Source organism: Equus asinus, chromosome 20, assembly GCF_041296235.1.
Source record: "Equus asinus isolate D_3611 breed Donkey chromosome 20, EquAss-T2T_v2, whole genome shotgun sequence".
NCBI lineage: Eukaryota > Metazoa > Chordata > Mammalia > Perissodactyla > Equidae > Equus > Equus asinus.
Window position 1 is genome coordinate 62750605 of NC_091809.1, and position 20998 is coordinate 62771602.

A 20998-nucleotide genomic window follows, 5' to 3' on the forward strand; every position below is an offset into this window, starting at 1 on the left:
AATCTTTTAAAAAATTGATGATAGGGATATACAGGGACCTATATATATATATGGGAAGTATACACACTGGGACTTGAAGAAAATCATTTTTTTTTCTTTTTTTTTTATGAGGAAGATTAGCCCTGAGCTGACATCTGCCACCAATCCTCCTTTTTTGCTGAGGAAGACTGGCCCTGACCTAACATCTGTGCCCATCTTCCTCTACTTTATACATGGGACGCCTACCACAGCATGGCTTACCCAGCAGTGCCATGTCCACACCTGGGAGCCAAACTGGCAAACCCTAGGATGCCGAAGCAGAACGTGCAAACTTAACTACACCACCAGGCTGGCCCCAAGAAAATCATTATTAATTTGACTCTGTTCTCTTTCTGTTCTTAATAATCCAGAGATTTTTTTTTAATGTGTTTCATGTAGGTTTTCATCTGGCAATGATGAACAGATTTTTGATATACTTCTGGAGTAACTGGCCCACAAAGGAATCAGGGTGACCATGGACTGCAGTCAGTAAAGGAGAATATGTTCACTTACATCATATTTCACAAGATATCCATGAGAATTTCTGTGAAAATCTGACACCTTGTGCATTTACTTTTTTGCTTTACTTCTCTACCTAGCTAAGGTGAATAAGCAAATAAAGTTAAGTAAATTGCTAAAGTTAAGTAAATTGTGCATGGCACATTCAATTTACTACGTAATTCAGATCATTACAGATGAGGAAAATGAGGCAAAGGAATATAACTTGTTCAAGTGGAAGCACTGCATTTTGAACCCAGGTGATTTGGCTCCATTGTTAACCAAGATGGTGTACAATGCAGAGCAGTCATGGTACATGCCACTATCATGTTTCTTAAATCTCTTCCTGAAAACGGAGGGAGACAGACTGAGGCAGCAGCAGAAGCAGCAGCAAAATTAAAATTTATCATTAATTTACATAAAATTAGCAGTGTTTTCAATGACGTTGCTTTGGGTTCTTAGTCCAACTTTGTATAATGAAGGTGTACTAAGGAAAATGGAAAGAGCCATTTCTGATGAATTTCAGAAGAATAGAAACCATCTTTGCCTAAGATGTGGACTTAGGATGCAACTAATGCCACAGTGGCAGTACTCATCTCATTAGAGTAAATTCCTCTTGAATTTCTTTTCTAAATGATACAGAATTTTACAGTGTACCGTTCATTAATAAGAAACTGTCTTTGCCAAACTGAAGCTGCAGGACAATGTGGTCTCTTAAGAACTGACAAACTGAAAGCTTCATGTGATACACTAGAACTTAGAAAGGAACCAATAAAACATAAATAATACAAACAATAGGAATAATCAGTTTGCATCTGCTTCCTGTCAGTAATTTTTTTCGTAACTAATTAATGTGAAGATATTTAAATAAATATCTCGGGTAAGTAAGATTTTTATTTTGTGACCACTTATATGGACTAATTCCTGAAAACAGAGAAAAATTGGAAAAAAGGAATCATTTTGATATTGATTTTGTTTAAAATTGGTGAATATGCTTTTTGCTTTGATTGAAATGATTGATTTGCTAACTTTGTAACACCAGCACAATTCACCATATCACCTTTGGATCGAGATACCCTTCTTCTGCCTTAGGTTATATAGTAGTACCTAAACCTTTTAGAGCAGATCTTAAAGTCACTCCATTGATTTAGTGCTTTGGGTCACCTTCAATTTTATCTGTAAGCTGACATCAGTAGCTTGATTTACTATCATTTTAAGACTTAGTTTGTGCACTGACTGTGAAACCTTCTGGGCAAAATGCAAGGAAAAGAGAAAGTTATTCCAAAATGCTTTAAGTAGGGTGGCATGATATTATTTTAAGCTTTAAAGTTGTATATGTCTGTGGAACAGCTTGTTTTGTTTCTACTTATCTTTTATAAAAATGAAATACAGGTAACGCTGGATTTTTTTTTTTTTCCATGAAAACTCATGGAAAAGAATTAACTTTCAATATACATTTTTAAAATATGTTAGATGCATTTAACATAATGGCCCAAATCATTTAAAAGTCCCGTAAGTTGTACTCTTTCACAAGTATAAATAATATTAACAGCTATATAATTAAAATGAAAATTGTATGAAAAATATACCTAGAAGCTGCAATGTTCTGCATAGGAGCAATAGAACACTTGTTTAATTTGTGTATGAGCTATGAAAACAGGCTGTGCCATAGTTTGCCTTGCTGTCAATTAAGGCATTTTTAATTATTTGGGTAAAATCTCACAAAGTCGAAAGCTGAACAGTTGATCCTATTAAGAAAAAGTTATTTTCATTGCTTAGATGGCTGAATTTCTTGTTTAGCTTTTACTATATTAATTGCTTGAAACTGATGTATGCATGATCAATATAACAAAAATTTTATATTTGTAGTCTTTGGAGCTTTCAGAAAACTGTGAAATTTCCTATTTATCTCATACATAATATTAGTTACAATTTATATTTCACCATTGAAATCTAAAATGCCCTTATTTTGAAAGGCACACACACCCTTTTTTTTGTTTTCTGCCAAGACTAAATGATAAGATCAGCCTCATGTATTACCATTTCTCAATATTGATAATCTTACAAAATATATATATGTATTTTATTCATGTGGAAAGAACAAGTTAGAGTAGAAGACTGGAATAGAAAAGGCTATGAAAATAATAAGCCCTCAATAAATATTAGCTGTTACTATACTTTCTGGTTTCAAATATACTGGAAAAAAGGTTTCAAATTTACTAATATTCTTCATGTTTTGGTTAATCATTTAAAAATAGAGACTGATTGCAATGTTTAAATGATAACACTGTCTCTCTATAAACAAAGAAATAAAAGAATGACAAATGTTGAAGTGGATGATTTTAATATAAATATTTATCATGAGTATATGAGTAAACTTTAACATTGAGTAACTTTCAAAAATGTTCCTTTCTATTAATCCAATTAAATTTTATTAAATCATTTCTGATATAAAACGAGGGACTTAAGTCAATTGTATATGACGCTTTAGTCAATTGTATATGACGCTTGATATTAAAAATGCTAAATACCACTTCTGTCAGACAATAGACAAGTTATATTACCTTACTGCATTATTAGAGAGACATCTGACTTTTCTTGTTTGTGATATAGGGTATCAACACTCTTGCAGTAAATATCAGACCTTGTGTAAGATGTTTTGTTAAATAAATTAAAAAAAAAAAACTTTGAAAATGCATTACCTTTTTTGTCTCAAATTCCTAACTAGAGATCTGAGAAAATAACTCCATTGTACCAATTTGTGAGTAAACTGGTAAACAATTTACAAACGATATATCAGAAAGTAGTTTTATTAATATATATACTTTATATTTTTCAAGAAAAGGCTACAGACAAGTTTCATTTATAATGTACACTATTTTTTCAATATCTTACAGTCAACATCTATAATCCCAGAATGTGCATACCTTAGACCTTTGCAAGTTACAGGTCTCTTTGCACACAGAGCTCCCTGCCAGGGCCTGCATTCCATAGATGCCCACTACTGGCTGAAAGCCTTCTTTGTATAATAACTTGCCTGAACACAGCATGGTTTACTCTCACATGGTGCTCAAGATTCTACCTTGGTTTCATCATGGAGCTTATGAGGTAGGACCTGCTCACCAATGGCAGAACTGTTTTATTTCCTTATTACTACTGGGTTTCAATGCATTATTTTCCCAGTGAGTTTTCTTTCAATTATGTTAAAGTCAGTAAGTCAGTTTACTAAGTATCACTTCTTTTACAATAATTACACTTACTACCGAACACCTCAACAGGTAGTCTTTTATTCATAATTTAAGATTGGGAGCTAGATTATCAAGTGTCATTAGTTAACGATACTTCTACCTAGTAATGGTCCTGAGATATATGACACAAATGCACTGCATACTTTTAAAAAAATTGTCTTCAACTCTGAAGATGGCTTCCAGAACTGGTCATTTACAAGGATAAAGTAAAATCTTTTGGAGTTTAATGCAATTCTCATTTTCAGTAAAATTTGTATACACAGATACAACTATATTAATTTACTCAGGTAAGAGATTTCGTGGTACCAGAATAAGAGGATGCTCCCATAGATGCTCATTGGCACACAGATCAGGAAAGGATGTCCCATTTTAAGTTAGCTCTGAGAATTAAACATGATAATGCATGAAACGTTTTTAGCATGAAACCAGGCACATATTAGTCAATAAGTATTAATTATTTTTGTGCTGTTTTGATATAATTATTGCCACTAACGTTTAATCAAGGCTTAGTTTCTAACTTTGAAGTATTTACAACTACATAATATAAGGGAAATGTTACTCTGGGATTAAAATAACCATTTCATACCTTAAATGGGATGCATCCTGGATATATTGAGCATTGCTTAGCATTTCAAAATAGTAATGGCTAATACTTACTGGGTGTTTACTATATGCCAGGTATGATTTTGTGTGCTTTGCATAGCACCTAATCTTCACAACAATCTTATGAAGTCCTATCACCATCTTTTGGGTGAGGAGACTGTAGCACAAAAATACTAAATAACTTCGCCTACAGATTATTAAGTGACAAGGAGATTTTTGCATTTGGACAATTAGTCTGTTCACCATGCTTCTCCTTATTATCACCACAGTGATAATAGAGGTATTTTGAAATTTCCCCATAGCATTTTCATTACATTGTAATTATTATCATGTTATCTTGGACCTAATATTTTTTAGGGGACCCTGCTTTGCCTTTTCTCCAGCTGTGTCCTTCCCTGAAAGAAGGATTTTGGCAACCAAGGAGAATTACCTATGCAGAGCTTATACACACATACCCTACTCTAGATCACACTAGAATACCTGGAACCTCAAAATTCTCTGGGAAAATAACCCGAAGCCTGTCTCCAGGTCCTGTATAAGCCTCTTACCTGGGTCCACCACCTTGGGCATACTGGTATGTATACCTGTAGATGTGAAGGGTAGCCAAGATATAAGGGAAGTGAAGGCAGCTTGGAAACACGGCCTGGAGTGCCCACCTATGTGTGCAAAGCCCCTTGTGATGTTGTACGGTAAATGGGCAGGCTGCCGATTAGGGGCGGGGCCTGGAGTCAGCTTCCTCCAGACTCCATGTTTTTGCATCAAACTTCAAGCAGTCTAAAAATTCTAAAACTGCAACTGACTTTCCAGGACCTATAAAGGGATATTTATCAAAGTTGGAGAAGTTCATCAGCTTAGTTGAAAAGTTTTAAATATTTACACAGTATGTGGGCCAATATGTATATTGTTGTACCAGAGCCAAAAATGTTAGGGGAGGGCCTGGCTTTCATGCATGTAGTTATATCTTATATACAATATCTGATAATGAAACTTGATTGTTATTTCGTATTCTTCACCTGGTAAGTATAAGAAGGACTATTTTTTCCCCTCTGCAGTGAATAATATAATTAATGCTTTAAGAGAGAGTATAGCCCATAATAGAAATTTATTTCATGTTGTTTATTGAGTAACATTTAGACTACTTTTAGAAACATTAACACAATTCTCTCACATTGTCTCATTTATAATCAGAGCATCCACAGATTTCAGATACTCATATAAATTACAAAAATAGAGAGAGACGACAGGCTACTGTGGATGGCATTCTAAATCAAGGTTAGACAGAAATTCTGGATACCCAGATCTTTAGTTAATGTTGTCTACACCTAAATTCTAATATTTTTTTGTCTTTAAACTAAAACTGTTAATTTTATCATGGGTGAGAGTGGTGTGAGCAGAAAAACATGAATGTGAATAATATTTAATATTAGGAAATTATTAGGATTTAGTCAATAGCCATAAAGAAAATTGAGCTTTTGTGGGTTAAAGAAATCAAAGAATTAAATGCTAACCATATTTCTAAAACAGTAATCTCCCTGTAGTTTATTTTCATTTACATCAAATGACCATTCTTTAATTATAAGGCATTATACTTTTTTACTGTTCTTTAGCTAAGTATATCACACCTGATCTTTTATAGTATAATTTCTAGTTTTTATCATATTCTAATATGATAAATAATGAAATTTAGAAGTTAATTTCTACCGTACTTTTATTTTAATCACTTAATGCTTACCAAGATTCTGGGAAATGAATTTTGCAAACACTGTTTAAAAAACACACTTTCCCCCCTAACTCGCTTCCTAAAATGTATTTAAATTAGAATGTAAATGTATGAGAAGGCAGTGCAGTCCCTAGGAGTTATGGACGCACACTAAGGCGATCAATGGAAACACTAACTCCACAACCACTGGAACTGTGCATTAAATGGCTACCCCAGTCTGCATGTGTGTTCATTCATTTATTCACTCATTCAATAAGTATTTATTGAGTGCCCACTATGTTCCAGGCAATGTGCTACTTGCAAAATAAATAAAATAAAATTTTAATCCTTACCGTTTCAAGAGGAGAAGTGTGCTGTGTTATTTATCAAATAGATATTCCAATAATCAACCTCATGATTGATAGATGATATGAATAGAACAGTTTTGCTAAGAGAGGAAATTATAAGACAGCCTTTCTAAGGAAGTGGTATTCCATTCTATTCTATTTTGACTGCTTATACATAAAACAGCTTTTTGCACCTTCCCTTATAACTATCACCAAGTTCCTTCTAAATGCACTAAAAACTTAAAGACTGACAGATGCTATTTACTACTATTATGCTATTTATTATTATAGTAAATTTAAATAACGTAAAATTGATGGATATCTAAACCCATATTGCATGGAGGTAATATTATTGAAATAAAAGAACATGATAGGATTCACGTATTCCTTCAATAAGCATTTGGTGAATATCTTATGTGCTTTGTGATGGGCATGAGGACTTGAGTAAAACTGTCCTCAACAAATGCAGAGAAGAAAGGGCAAGGTATGCGAACAGGAGTCTGAAGGAGAAGGGAAGTGTGAGAGGAGTATACAGAGGGCAGTACTTGAGCAAAGCAGGACGAGAAGAAGGCTTATTTTTATTTTTAAGTTTGGACCAGCTTGCGCATGTTTTGGGACAAAAGAAGGCTCAGAAACGGTGGGCCTGAAGAGACTAGAGAGATGGCAAAAATCTGAGGAGTAAAGGCATTGGGGAAGAGAGAAAAATGAACAAAAGCAGATACGGGCACAGAAGTTTTAAAAAGGTGAATTTGGCAGGTAAATTTTGAAATAATAAGAAAAGCAGTTTACAGAGTTGGTTCTTGATGGTAAACACCAATTCTGGGAAAAATAAAGCGATGTCCTGAAAATTTAAGGACAGGGAGGGCTCACGTTATACTCAGTTTTGTTTTTCTTTGAATAAACGAGGAATAAAGTTCAAGATTTGAGGAGAGCAGTTCAAGTTAAAATAAAGTTACATTACTTTCTCCTTATAGATTTGGTTTAGCATCTTCTAAATTGCTTATTATTATGATCTGGAAGGGCATTAATTACATTGTACAGTTTTGTTTCTTAATTTTATAATGAGCCCTAAAATTGTGACTAAAGACATATTAATGCTAAATACTTGAGATTCGTGACAGCTCTTTCTTCTTTTACTATAAAAGGTAGTTGAAAGCATACACAGTATCTCTATATATGCATCAGCCGAACCATTTAAATAATGTGCATTGTGAGACTTTGATCTATGCATAAAACATTCAGAGTAAACTTGATATACTGCTAATATTCAAAAATGTGTTTGTGCCATGCAAATGTCAACTTGCCTTGCACACAGTAAACAGCAAATAAACTCAGGCTGAACTGAACTATATTCATTTTTCCTTTTACTTTTGCATGATCTCTTAGTATTTCTTTTATTTTTCTCTTGATTTTTTTCCTTTGAAGTTTTATAGCTTCAAGCCTTCAAAACTTAAGTGGAAAGAAATGAAATTAACTGGTAAATACAAAGCCTAGAATAATGGCTTCAAATATGATCAAATATTGGTATTATGCTAATGAATCAGGCTGGTACAATATTTATCTCATATTTAATATAATGTATTTAAAGTACATAAATATTTTTTATGATGAACTTTTGCTACAGGAGACTTCCAAGACTACTAATTTAAGTTACTCTTTCAGTCTTTGAGATTTTCATAGCATTTGGAATTTTTTAAAAAACCATATAAATATAGAAACAAAATTGCTTTTTTTTTTTTTTTGAGGGAGATTAGCCCTGAGCTAACTACCGCCAATCCTCCTCTCTCTGCTGAGGAAGACTGGCCCTGAGCTAACATCCGTGCCCCTCTTCCTCTGCTTTATATGTGGGACACCTACCACAGCATGGCTTTTGCCAAGCAGTGCCATGTCCGCACCCAGGATCCGGGCCGCTGAGAAGCGGAACGTGTGAACTTAACGACTGCACCACTGGGCCAGCTCCAAAACAAAATCGTTTTGACTCTAGTCATTAAAGGATATTTTTTAATTTTTCTCTCCAAATGTACATATACTTGTGTCATATTTAATCATCTCTTGCCTTTTTCTCCAGTAATTTTCCCCCTCTAAGTGGCACTTTGGTAATAATAGCACAAAGCATCCAAATTCCCATCAGTCTGCTACCAAACAAATACCTGCTGGCTAACTGTTCTTATCAGATTGATACCTTAAGAAACTGAAACCAAATGGAGAACAAACCCCTCCATCCCCCTGCCATCTTCATAAATTCACTGCCTAAAATTACTGAACAAATTAAAATGGGTATATAAAATTTTTTTTCTTGATACTCTGAGATGCTACACATTTCTTTAATGTAAAAATCTCTGAACCTTTTTCACAGGAGTTTAGAATGCCAAGGAACATTCCTTTTAAATGTTTGGTAGGGTACTGCCGATTCCTCCAGGCCATCTATTTCTCAAAACAGGACCACAGGAGCTAATACAACAATGGGTTTCTTTTCTGCTTTTGGGTTCAGTGCTCAGCAGCAAGCATACACACCCATTCATTCTTTCCCTTGTTAAGCAACTGCCTACAATTCTGTAAAACCACAGAGATGAGAAGGCAGCTTTAACTGCGCCTGCTGGAATGTTTGTGACTCCAGCTAGTGTCTTTGTGTTTGACACCCACAAACTCTTTATTTTTCCCTGAGCTCAAAAAGAAGTCTTGGTCTTCTATCTGATTTTTACTTTTAGTGTTTTCTATTGAGGCAGAAAGAATACAATGAACAGCAGCTTGGCTTTTCTCAGTTTGTCTAAGTGATGGAAAAAATAAGAATGTGGATCCTTTATGCAGTTCAATAGTATTTCCTGTTGATGACACAGAGCTCTTGTTCGGAAGGAACTGGCTCAAAGAATGGTATCTTAGACGAAGAAAGAAGCATAAGGAATAAAGGAGGTAATAGCACACCCCAGACTTAAATACAGTCAATGATCTGAAAAGCTGAGAAATGCCTTTAGGCTTGTTGGGATCAAATTCCTCTTTAGGATTTGCCTGTTTTTATTTTTTTCTCCTAAAACACATTCACTACTTTTTTATTTCTGAGGTTTCTATGACTTTAACGATACTGAGTTTATCAACTCAATTTAAATCCAGTTATCAAAATATATGCCAGAATAGGGGAAAATATCATTTTTAAGAACATGATAATTATGCTTGGTTTTAAAGTAGACCCCAAGAGTTATCTAAGAAAATTTTTTAAATTATATTGAAAAGATAGAGGAAATACCTTTTCAGTTTTCAATCAATTATTTATTCTTCTTATGATAACTTTGGTATCTGATAGAAAAATACATCTTAACTAGTTACTAATTTGTTGAAGTGGAATAGAATTATATGATAACTAGAACTAAGAATTAATTTTATGATTTAGTTACAGTTGGGACACTTTATTTAGAGCTACTTGCTATTTGTGATTTGATTCAATGGTAAAATCCAAACATAATTTATGATACATCAACTTCCATTATAAATTTTTACTATATATTATCTTATGATGAATTATAAAATAATATTTATCCTTCTTGATTTCTTTGTGCTAAGAAGTTTTAACTTTGTGGAACTGCTGCACATTTATAAATGATGTATAAAATGAAAAATATGTGCCCATGTTTCAGAAGGGCTGAAATAAGTATTGGTCTCCTACCCATGTTTCATTACAAGCAACGTTACACATTTTGTAATGAGCAATGCAGATGTACCAAAATCCAGTGAGTCAATGGATGTTGAAATTTAAATAAAAAATTTTAAAAACCTTCATCACAAATTCTTCCAAGATATACAAGTTTGGTTTCTTCATTACAATTAGGAAAAGACAACTTGGACAAATAATTAATTTTACTGTTGTCAGATCAAGAACCAAACCCACACTTACGTGGAGGTATAGTAAGAACACTTGCTGAGAGCTCATTCTGTGTTATAGTGTATTAAAGGTAACTGTATCTTATGCATTATTTCTCAATGCTGCCATCTTCAAAGCATTATGTTATTTAAAGCATTATGTGTTAGGACAAAGGGCTAATTTAATTAAATAAACATTTCACTTGTTAATGTTACGCAAAGCAGTTCATAAAAATCATCAAAATGTATTCCTATCTTTAAAGCAGCTTATGATCCCCTTGCAAGAAAAGTAATTTTTGTGTGGAAATATCTGGAAGCATTATTTTTGGCAGAATAAATAATGTCAGCAAGAAAAAGAAACAGAGATAGGAAATTTAATACAGGTTTTGGTAGAAGTATGACTCAATCTAAAATGTGTACATTGATGTAGTTGCAGAGGAGCCTAGAAAGAGTTTCTAAAGGACAGTTACGCAGCTCCTTAATGGCACACTGCAGAATCAGAAATGTGTTCTTCAAACAGTAGGAAGCATTAAAATTTTCAAAACAAAGAAATGGCATGGCAAGACTTGAGTCTTTGAAATATTATTTCATCAAAATGATTGACATGTTGGAGAATAGAGGGAGAGAAACCAGTCTGGAGATGTTACTCCAGTATAGATGCCCTGCACCAGGGTTGGGTGAGTGAGATTTGGAAGGCTGGCTTGAATATGAAAGGGAACGTGTATCTAGGATATTTTCTTTGCTTGAAGCCATTTCTGCTCTACCCAAATAGAACTGTCTTCTCTTCATTGTACTTCCCCTGGATCTTTTGCATACAATGGAAGGGAAAAGGAAAAAATGTTTCTTATAAAAATATCTCTGACTTTTCACAGATGTGCGTTTTATTTCTTAGAAAATTTGGCAATGCCTCAAAGTATTTTTAATTGATTTCTTGGTTCTATTTGTTTCCCGGTTTCAGCTAATATGTAAAGGGAATAAGAAAAACATTAACACAATACAGTGTGAACTGGGGATGGGCAGAAACGGTTAAAAAAATGTTTTACAACCATATAAAAAATGTTCAAAATACTAGGCATAAACTAAACAAAAATAAGATACTTTTTTCATCCATTCCCTTGTGTAAGGAGTTTGCTAATACACTTTATTGGCTGCAGTGTGAAGAGACAGACATTCTAATTCATTGTTGGTGGGAGTGCTAATTGGAACTATCCCTGTGGAGGGCAATTTGGCAGTAAAACCAAAATTTTAAGTGCACATTTTCACTGACCCAGCAATTCTACTTCTAGATCTACTCACTCTTAGTAAAAATGTATATATAAGAATTTTAATTTCATATTTATTTGTATTTGCATATAAAATAAATTGATAAATAATTTTAAGTGAAAGATTATTTGTATAAATTATGCTATATCTTTATCATGGAGTAGTCTGCAGTGTTCAAAAATTATATACCTTTTTGAATTGTTATGTAGACACTCAAAATTATTTTAAGAAAAAAATAAACTATAACATTTGCTGGAAGGATGCATGTACAAAAACCTGTTGATGGCTACTTGTGAGGGGTAGAACTAGAAGACATTTTAGGTGGAGATTCAGTTTTCGTTATATTCTTTTTATATTGCTTGTTGTCAATTCCGCAATGTTAGGAAGAAAAAGAGATGACAACAAGTGTCCATTCAATCAAGATTCTGATTTGTGAGACTTGCTTTATCACACATCCATCAGGCTGACAGCACATCCAATGGAACAGATCATTTGTAATCTAACAGAAAGTATCTCAGGATCATATTTAAAGTCATTTTTAGACAGCATTCTACTCTTTATCAATGAAGCATTAGAAAAAAATTATAATTATCTCTTGTTATTGAAAAGTAATTCCTCTATAAAACAATACTTTTTTAAACTAACCCTCAAAATGACATCTATATTATTTGTACCTAGGTAAAAAGATTAATAAGACGATGTATCTATTTGTATTGAAGTTTTCTTTTTTCCTCATGAGAAAACTTGAATTACCCTATTGTGTTTGAAATGAAAGAAGAAACTAATGATAGAGTAATGTCTTCAGTTAAAAAAGAAATCGATCTCAGACCATTTACCTAAACATTAGCTAAAGACAAACACTAATCTAATAGAGACTAACATTTAGAAAAGGTAGTTAATTTGAAAATAAATCAAGATAGTTGCCAACTTTTAAACATCTACTAAAGTTCTAATATGTAGGAGACATCTGATCATACAGAATATCTAAAGAAGAGAAGTAATAAGAATAACGATGAGAACACTAAGTCATTTCTTTCTTCTAAATCAATATTTATCAGAGCAAACATATGATATTTTTGAATAGATGATATTTCCATATTCAATCTGGGAAAATCAACCATGTATTTATATCTAAAGCCTATTATTTTATAAGACAAATACATGCAGAAAAGATTAAAAGACATCTTTGTTTCAGGTGAAATATCAACTCCAGGCATTTTTTTTAAGTATCTCATGATACGAATATTTATTTAATTACTTCCTCACTGAACAGTGTAAAATTGCTTTCTATCAGCTCCCTCTCCTGTCTGCTTTGTGGCTTTCTCTACCTTGCTTTTTTCCTCTGTGCCCAATATCTCCAGACCCAGTATAGTCTTACCACTTTTTTGAAAGAGACTATTTTTCGTGAGGTTTGTTTTTTCCATTTCTTTCTACTATAGTGATTCTTCTGCAATATCTAAATAATCAGTAAATATTTGACAAAGAAGTTGATTGGTTGTATAGACATATATATAAAGTGGCATGTAATTCACCATATTAATCATAAAATACGTTTACTTTATAATAACTCTTATTGTCACTGCAAGCCAAAAAAAACCCAGTAATACATCTAAATATCACTTGTAGAAAAACATATCCGTAAAATGTTTGCAAACTGAAATGAAATCCTTTTATTTTTGCTCTAAAATCTACTGACAATTCACAATTTAAAGATTTGCTTTAATGGATTAGCATTAGACACAGTATTTGTAGCATGAGCCACTTTCATAAAATTATTTTTATAAGTAAAAAAGCATATAAAAAAGTAAAAGAAAAAAATCAAGGTAACATTATTTTTCAGATAGATTCTATACCATTTTGCAATCACATGGGATTCAAAAACAATATTTGAAACATTTTCTTCTCCCATCAAAACAGAGGCTACATTCTAAACAACTTTGTAAAGGGACATTAAAGACTTCCTTTTTCACACCAAGAAAAACACAATAAAATTTTAAAAAGATTCAAAATGGATAATCTCTTTAAATACGTGCAAGTAAAATAAAGACCATGAAAATAAAAGAAAACATTTCACTATCAGCAAACGTACAAGGCTGTGCCAAGAAAATAAGTAATTTTCCTCATATTTGGAAAGCTGGAGTGACCATACCCAATGTATATTTATACAAAATTCAGATGATTTTTCTGACTTCAGATATTTCTTGAACCTAAGCCTAAAAAGAGATTCTTGTAAGCAACCATATCTAAAAATATGAAGGAAATGATTTTGACCCCTGAATCTATACAGTCTCATTCCCTCCTTACAAAAAAGAACTGTGAGGTGGTAGTTAATATCATCCTTTTAAAGGGAAGAAATGAAAGCTTAGAAAAGTTATGGTATTGCTCAGGAAACACACAGGGAAGCTGTTGAGTCGGATGACACCTGGGTGTAACAAGTCCCCGCTCTTTCCATGGCCTCCATACACCATGAACGTGATCTCCTGTCTCGTTTTCTCTGTTTGGAAGAATCTCTCCTAGACTTAGGGGTCAACACCTGAAATTCCGGTTCTTTCAATTTTCCTCTTCAACAAAACTTCATAACACACACAGCCTGAATTACAGTGATCAAAACCTGAAAAAAAAATCCTTTACATTTATTGATTTTAACTCTCTTGCTTGAGTGATTAACAAACTGAGGAAGCGACCTTTCCAAGTCATGGGAAGGGACAAAAGTGGGGCTGAACCTCATCTTCAATATCATGAATCCTGAGATGAACCATTTTCCTCTTGCTTTTGAACAAAATCCCAGTTCTTCAATTGTCTCTCAGAATCCTTTACATTTCCTCATTTGGTATTTTTTAACTTCTCTCTTTGCATTACAAAGAGTTCTTTGTTTACATTAATTAACTTGCCTACTTCCTTCTACACATCCGTCTCATTTCTGTCTCTCTTCCTACTAACCAAAAAGCAGTCTTTGCCAATCCGTAATTGAAACGTCCTTCAAGTCCCAGTGCTTCTCATTTTGTCTGGGCAGTCAGACAAAGTCAGACAATCCGCACAATGACCTGTCCCTCCAAGGTCCTCAGAATGTGTGACCAATATCTCGATAGTTATGTTTACTAGTACATTTTCTTAAGTTTCTTATAAAGTTTTGTCCTGACAATTTCCCACCTCTCGTTGTCAGGGATCAAATCTTTCACATTCTTTGCATCTCCAAAAGTAAGTGGTACTGTATACACTAATTTTGTAAGAAATGCCTATCTAATTTACTTGAATAAAAGAGAAGATACACAGAATAATCTTTAAATGCGCATCGTCTGTAGATCTCAATATTGTTCTTCACAATTAGGACAGCATTGTACCACTTTGGTAGACAGATAATGCTTATATGTTAGAATAGGAACTGGAGTGAAATCAAAATTTCTTGCCAGATTAAGTTTTTGCTGTTTCTAACACTGTCATTTTTTGTCATTGAAAAGTAGATGTTTTTTCTGATATCACAACTGAGTGGCACTTATTATCCTAATTTTTCATGTAAAGACAGGTTAAACAACTTCTGTAAAATTACACAGCTAACAAGTTGTAAAGCCAAGACTGAACTCTAAAATGCCAACACCAAATCCCCTAATCCATACTGCCTCCCTATATTAGATATATTATCATCATCAAAATAATGTTAACTCCTGCTCTGCTATTACTACCATTATCCGAAAGGCCTGTGTAAGCAAAGCTTCACTAGCTTCACAGTTAATCTGCCCCTGTAACAGAAGTATCACCAGCACCATTAATATTCCACACTTAATAACTGAAAGAAATCAAGCTTATTTATAATATACAAGAACTGTGTAATTTCATAGCATCTTCGCCACATTCATTTTACCTCAGATTCGGCTGTATCATCAGAGACTAGATGGCTCTAAGATACTAAAGATAGCACTATAAGGAGCTGTAGGAAAACACAGCATCCATTTAAAGTGGTTAGGTGAAACTTGGACCCTAAGTTACTCCAAAGTAACAGGCACTAGGAAGTCAATGCAGCAGTTAGAAAACCAATGCTAGCACGAAACAGTTCGAGCTAGAAAGACGCAGTAGGAGAAAACTACTGGCTGTCTCCAGAAGGATAAAAATTAAAAATTTGCATCTTAGCTGTATCTCTCTTGCCACATGTTTCACAGTGAATTGCATTCACCCTATGTGCTTATTTCCTCCACCAGCCCATGAACAACTTCTTCCCCTTTATGTTCTTACTTAACTATAACTGCCCACAGCAGACCATTTGAGGGAGTGAAATCAAGTAGAAATTGCTTTAAATGTGAAAGGAATTACTTTTTGTTAATTTTACTCACTGAGGTATACACTAACAAGACAAGATTAAAGAATGAGGAACAAATAAATAGTCATAAGTTACTAAACACAGTTATTATGGTAAATTTTCTTAAAATCAATTCTGGATCATTTAACTTAAATCTCAAGTAATCACCCTTTCCTAGGAAGGTTATTGTTCTTCGAAAATACTGAAGAATTCTAAGGAAGTTGAAGGTAAGTAAATAAGCAAAGAAAGTAAAAGTTCACAGAATAGTAAGGACCATTAACTCATTGGAATTGGGGAATATATTTTATATTTTCTACTAGACTTATTTGCAAATTTGCATAGGGTAGAAAATAACTCAGATTACTCATTAATCATTTTAGCTACAGCCTTTTACGTCATCTTTACTACACTTGTCACCTTTAAATATTCAGTATTTAAAGGAAAAAGAGTCTTAAAATATGAAGTCATCCTGTATGAACGCAAGAAAAATCTCTTGTCATAATTTGACAATAAAAGGTCTGAGAGGGGCTGGTCCAGTGGCATAGCAGTTAAGCTCACACACTCCACTTTGGTGGCCCAGGGTTTGCTGGTTCAGATCCCAGGCATGGACCTACACACTGCTCATCAAGCCATGCTATGGTGGCATCCCACATACAAAAGAGAGGAAGACTGGCACAGATGTTAGCTCAGGGACAATCTTCTTCACACACACAACAAAAAGGTTTGAGAGAAGGCATCTGTAAAAATAATGTTATATCAGAAACCCAGCAATATACAACTGCCTTTCCAGTGAGTTACACTGTGCTGATTTTATAGTTTATCATGTTCAGTTCTAGTGAAGAAAAATTTTAGCATATAATTCATTCTAAAATAATTTACATCATACTAAAATTAAGCACAGATGAATTTTGATTCAGACACAATAACTAAATAATATTAAAGACTCAAATTTGTTCTGCATTAACTTCCTTTGGTACTGTAACAGTAAAACTAGAATTTATATACAAGTTGATATTTGAATTCTAAAACTCAGAATAGTACCTACTCTAGCGACTCGTTTTCTGCTTTGAATTTTATTAAAAGCTCTAAAAATCATATCACCCTAAGGAAGCTCATGATTTAAATTTTTTCCAAACTTGCCAGTACACAGGAATGTTTTCTCACCCACATCTCCCATTGATTTTCTATTTCATTTAATGTCCCTTTAACATTTACTACAGGAAAAAAAAAAAAAAGCCCTGCCAATCCAGGAAAAACAAAGTATTAACAAAAGAAATGGATGGTCCTTTATAACTATACAGTAGGAAAAATCACTTATATTCCTTATCCTATTTGAGTTTCCAGGTTTCTTAACTAAAACTGTCAAAAAATCTTCTCCTTTTTGATTTAGCTGTTGGGTGCACACTAAGTTCATTGTGAAAAAGTTCTCATCTAGCAATTAAGTTGTCTAGACATTCAGTTCTTAGTTAAGAGAATATGGGTATAGCTGTTTTCTCTAAGTGAATATAATTGGATCTTAAATTTTCTAATCTTAAGACAATACTTTACAGATAATCAATGACAACAAGGAAATTACACATACTTGTGTCCTTATCTTGATTTGAAAAGATAGAAAAATAATTAAGACTTTCACAGCAAAAGAAGTCTCAACTCTAAAAGCTCTGACCTAGAAATTTGAGAGAACAAGTTTCTAATTCCATCTTTTCCAGTAAATGTAACACTGAACACATCACTTCACCTCCTTATATCTTCATTATTCTTCATGATAAATATGTGAAAATACAAGCTCTGTAAGGCTCCTTCCAACAATAAACGGTATTATTCTGTCACTTTTTCCTAAGTGTCCTCATAATTTATTTATCATCAATAACTCATGAGATCTGTGCTTATTTATTTATTTATTTACTTGAGGAAGATTAGCCCTGAGCTAACATCTGCCACCAATCCTCTTTTTTGCTGAGGAAAACAGGCCCTGAGCCAACATCCATGCCCATCTTCCTTTACATGTGGGACACCTGCCACAGCATGGCTTGACAAGCGGTGCATAGGTCCATACCTGGGATCCAAACCGGCAAACCTCGGACCACCAAAGTGGAACATGTGAACTTAACTGTTGCACCACTGGGCCAGCCTGATCTGTGCTTATTTTTAATGAGACAGTTATTTTAGTATTAGAAACTCACTCACTAGTTCACACACTACCATTAGAATACAACATTTAAAAAAGGAACAGTTGTCAAACTGAATTACAGAGTTTAAGGTTTCCATTCTATTACACATGATATGACTTTTGAAGTTCCTATCATCAAATATACACAAAATTAGAAATCAATGATCACTAACAAATTGTTTTATTAATTCTTGAATATGAAAGATGAGATAAGCTATCTTTTAGAGAAGAATATGAAGAGGAAAGTTTCAAAATAACAAAAGGCAAAACGCAAAATCTAAGATTAAGATGAGACTTCTCATAATGTTTTGAGAAATACTGGAGGCACTTAAATTTGTTTAAGTGACCCGGAAACAATTTCATATTTAATGATCATGAAATACGAATTAAATGAAAATTTACTTCTAGAAAATGAGTTCTTTTTTAAATTCCTACTGCCACTCACCTGTATCTTTATCCTCCAATTATTATTCATCTTAACTACAAGCATTTCATTTAACCCTCTCATTTTAGAGACTATAAAGTACAATAGTATCTCAGCAAATATTACACCATTGAAAAGTACATTCTTGTATAAAACTGAAATGCGAGAACCCAGGAGAACTAAACACTGTTACCTTTGTATTTGGTTTAGTTTCATAAAAAATCTTTAACACTTTTAAATATAAAATTAAATATTTGAGAAAATAAAGATGAAACTTCATATACTTAAAAGTAAATTCTTCACCAAATAAATGGAGCATTTCTCTACTAGTTACCTCATAAATACAAACTCTTGCAACCAGTGAAATATTTGTGGCAATACATTTAAAGACCTGTTTTAGGCTCTAGGCACATTACAATCATAATTACTTTATTATGACATCTCACTCAGTAAGAATCCCATAATTTTTTAGCCTCATGATGAATATTTCTGCCAATGTTATGACTACCAAGAAGAAGAGAATTTCAATTCACCTTTTACCACCTAAATGATCAGCAAAATTTCTCTTCCTAAGCTCCATATTCTATAGATACCACTGGATCATAATGGAAGATAAGATGTTCTTTTCTGGAGCATTTAACAGCTATAAGAATGATAAAGAGCAGATTCCTACCCCCCTCAAAAAAAGTTTATGTGTATAATTATACTTTTCCAGTTAGCGATCACAAAAGAGTTTGTGATCACTCAGATAAATGAAATACTTTCATCTTCCTCCTTGCCAGATATACAGCTGTTTACATTTTGGATAATATTCAGATTAGTCACTTCAACCCTTAAGCAGATCCATGTTTTAGAGTAAAGACACAAACAGTACGCTTGCAGGAAAGCTCATACATATCCATTAATACCTTGCTTTCTATCAAGATCTCAACTTTTTTGGTCTATAGAAGTGAGTAAAGAAAATATTTGGAACCATGACTGGCATAAGGAGAAAATCTGCAAGTCCTGTCAAATCTTATAAGAGAAGTCCATCTGTTAAATAAAAAGAAGTATCTAGAAGGCAGCAAGTAATCTAGGTCATTATGGATTTTTAAGGGACCACTGAGAAGAGAGGAAAAAAATCAATTTTGCACCTGTGTTGTCAAATGCATCCAATGAAACATTTTGGGAACTGTTTAAAAAATGGCACTGATCACAAGGAATTCCAGCTTAAGAAACACATGGGAAAAGAACATGATTGTACTTCCTAAAATTTGTCACAAATGATAAATCTCATACTATTTTATATTACATTAAGAAATGGTGGATTCGTTGATTTTGTGATTTCCATAAAATAGACAGAAGTTGGATTTATTTTTTGGAATTACTTGATGGCCTATTTCTAGAGTTCCATTTCCATGTCCTAAAGAAAAGAAGAGCTTCCATATTGTGGATGGCTTTTAAGTCTTATGAGCTGATGTTTAAGAAGGCTGTAATGTCAAAAATACACTACTCAATACTCTGGAATATGAAATTAAAGACCTGTGTTTTAACTTAAGAGGTTGATAGGGATGAAAATGCTCTATATTCAACTAATGCACATATTTATAATAGGTAAAACAGAAATAAAGTGAAACGGGTAGTCTTATATCAAGTTCATGGGATATAATTTAAACACTGCCAAATAACTTCGATAGAAGAATTTAATTATAAAATCATATCTTCCTAAAAAGTAAATATGTATAATAAAGCCATTTAAAAATTCCTCTCATATCCACTGTATCAATAAAGCACTACCAAATCGGTTTTATTCATTTTCAATGAAAATAATTAACTAAAAAATTGTTCAGGTTCCTGGGAAAAATATAAACTGATAATATTCTATGTATCAGAACCTTTCTAACATTATACATTTAAACAACAAAACAGAAAACAGGAGAAATTAATTGAAAGGGTATGGATAAGGAGATAGGACATTTTTCATAATAGTTTTTAATCCTAAATCTTAAGTGTTAAGGAGTTTTATATACTTCATTACTTTTTAAAATGCACCAGTCTCTAATGTAGAGTTATTGATCACAAATGCTCAGAAAATAGACCTCTGCAAAGATTCTACTGCTTTGAGCTTCCGACCAGCCTCTTTCCTGCTATAAAGTGCTAAGAAGTTCATGGAACATATCAGCACAGTCTTATAACAGTAGAAAACATCGGCAGAAATGCACACCTCTCTTATGTTTGTATTTTCAGTAATAAGAAAGAAATGAATAAATCTGAGCTCTTGAAGTCAGAATTTTGAGACAACAAATTTTATAAAGGTGTGGACCTATTTAAATTAAGAGAAATAAGTTTCCAACTTCAGTAAAAAATTTTTTAAATATATTTAAAAACAGAGACAACTCAAAGATCATAGGTAATCAAAATATGCATGGTAAGATGGATTCTACAAATCACAATGCTTTAAACATCTTGGCTTCATGAAATCCTAAATGAGTTTTTGATGGATGGAGTACACTAAGCTCTGCTGTAAAACTTTGTTTTAGCCAACAGAACTTAAATATAGTCAAATCATCTCTACACTATTACAACCATCGAGAGAAGTTGTCATC

At 33.1% G+C, this 20998-nt stretch overlaps 1 protein-coding gene across 3 annotated transcripts in view; it reads right to left on the reverse strand.

Annotated features, from left to right (window-relative positions):
* Positions 1–20998, reverse strand: part of CNTN5 (contactin 5) — a 1141798-nt gene that overhangs the window by 1118294 nt on the left and 2506 nt on the right. The gene's annotated exons all lie outside the window — the stretch shown is intronic.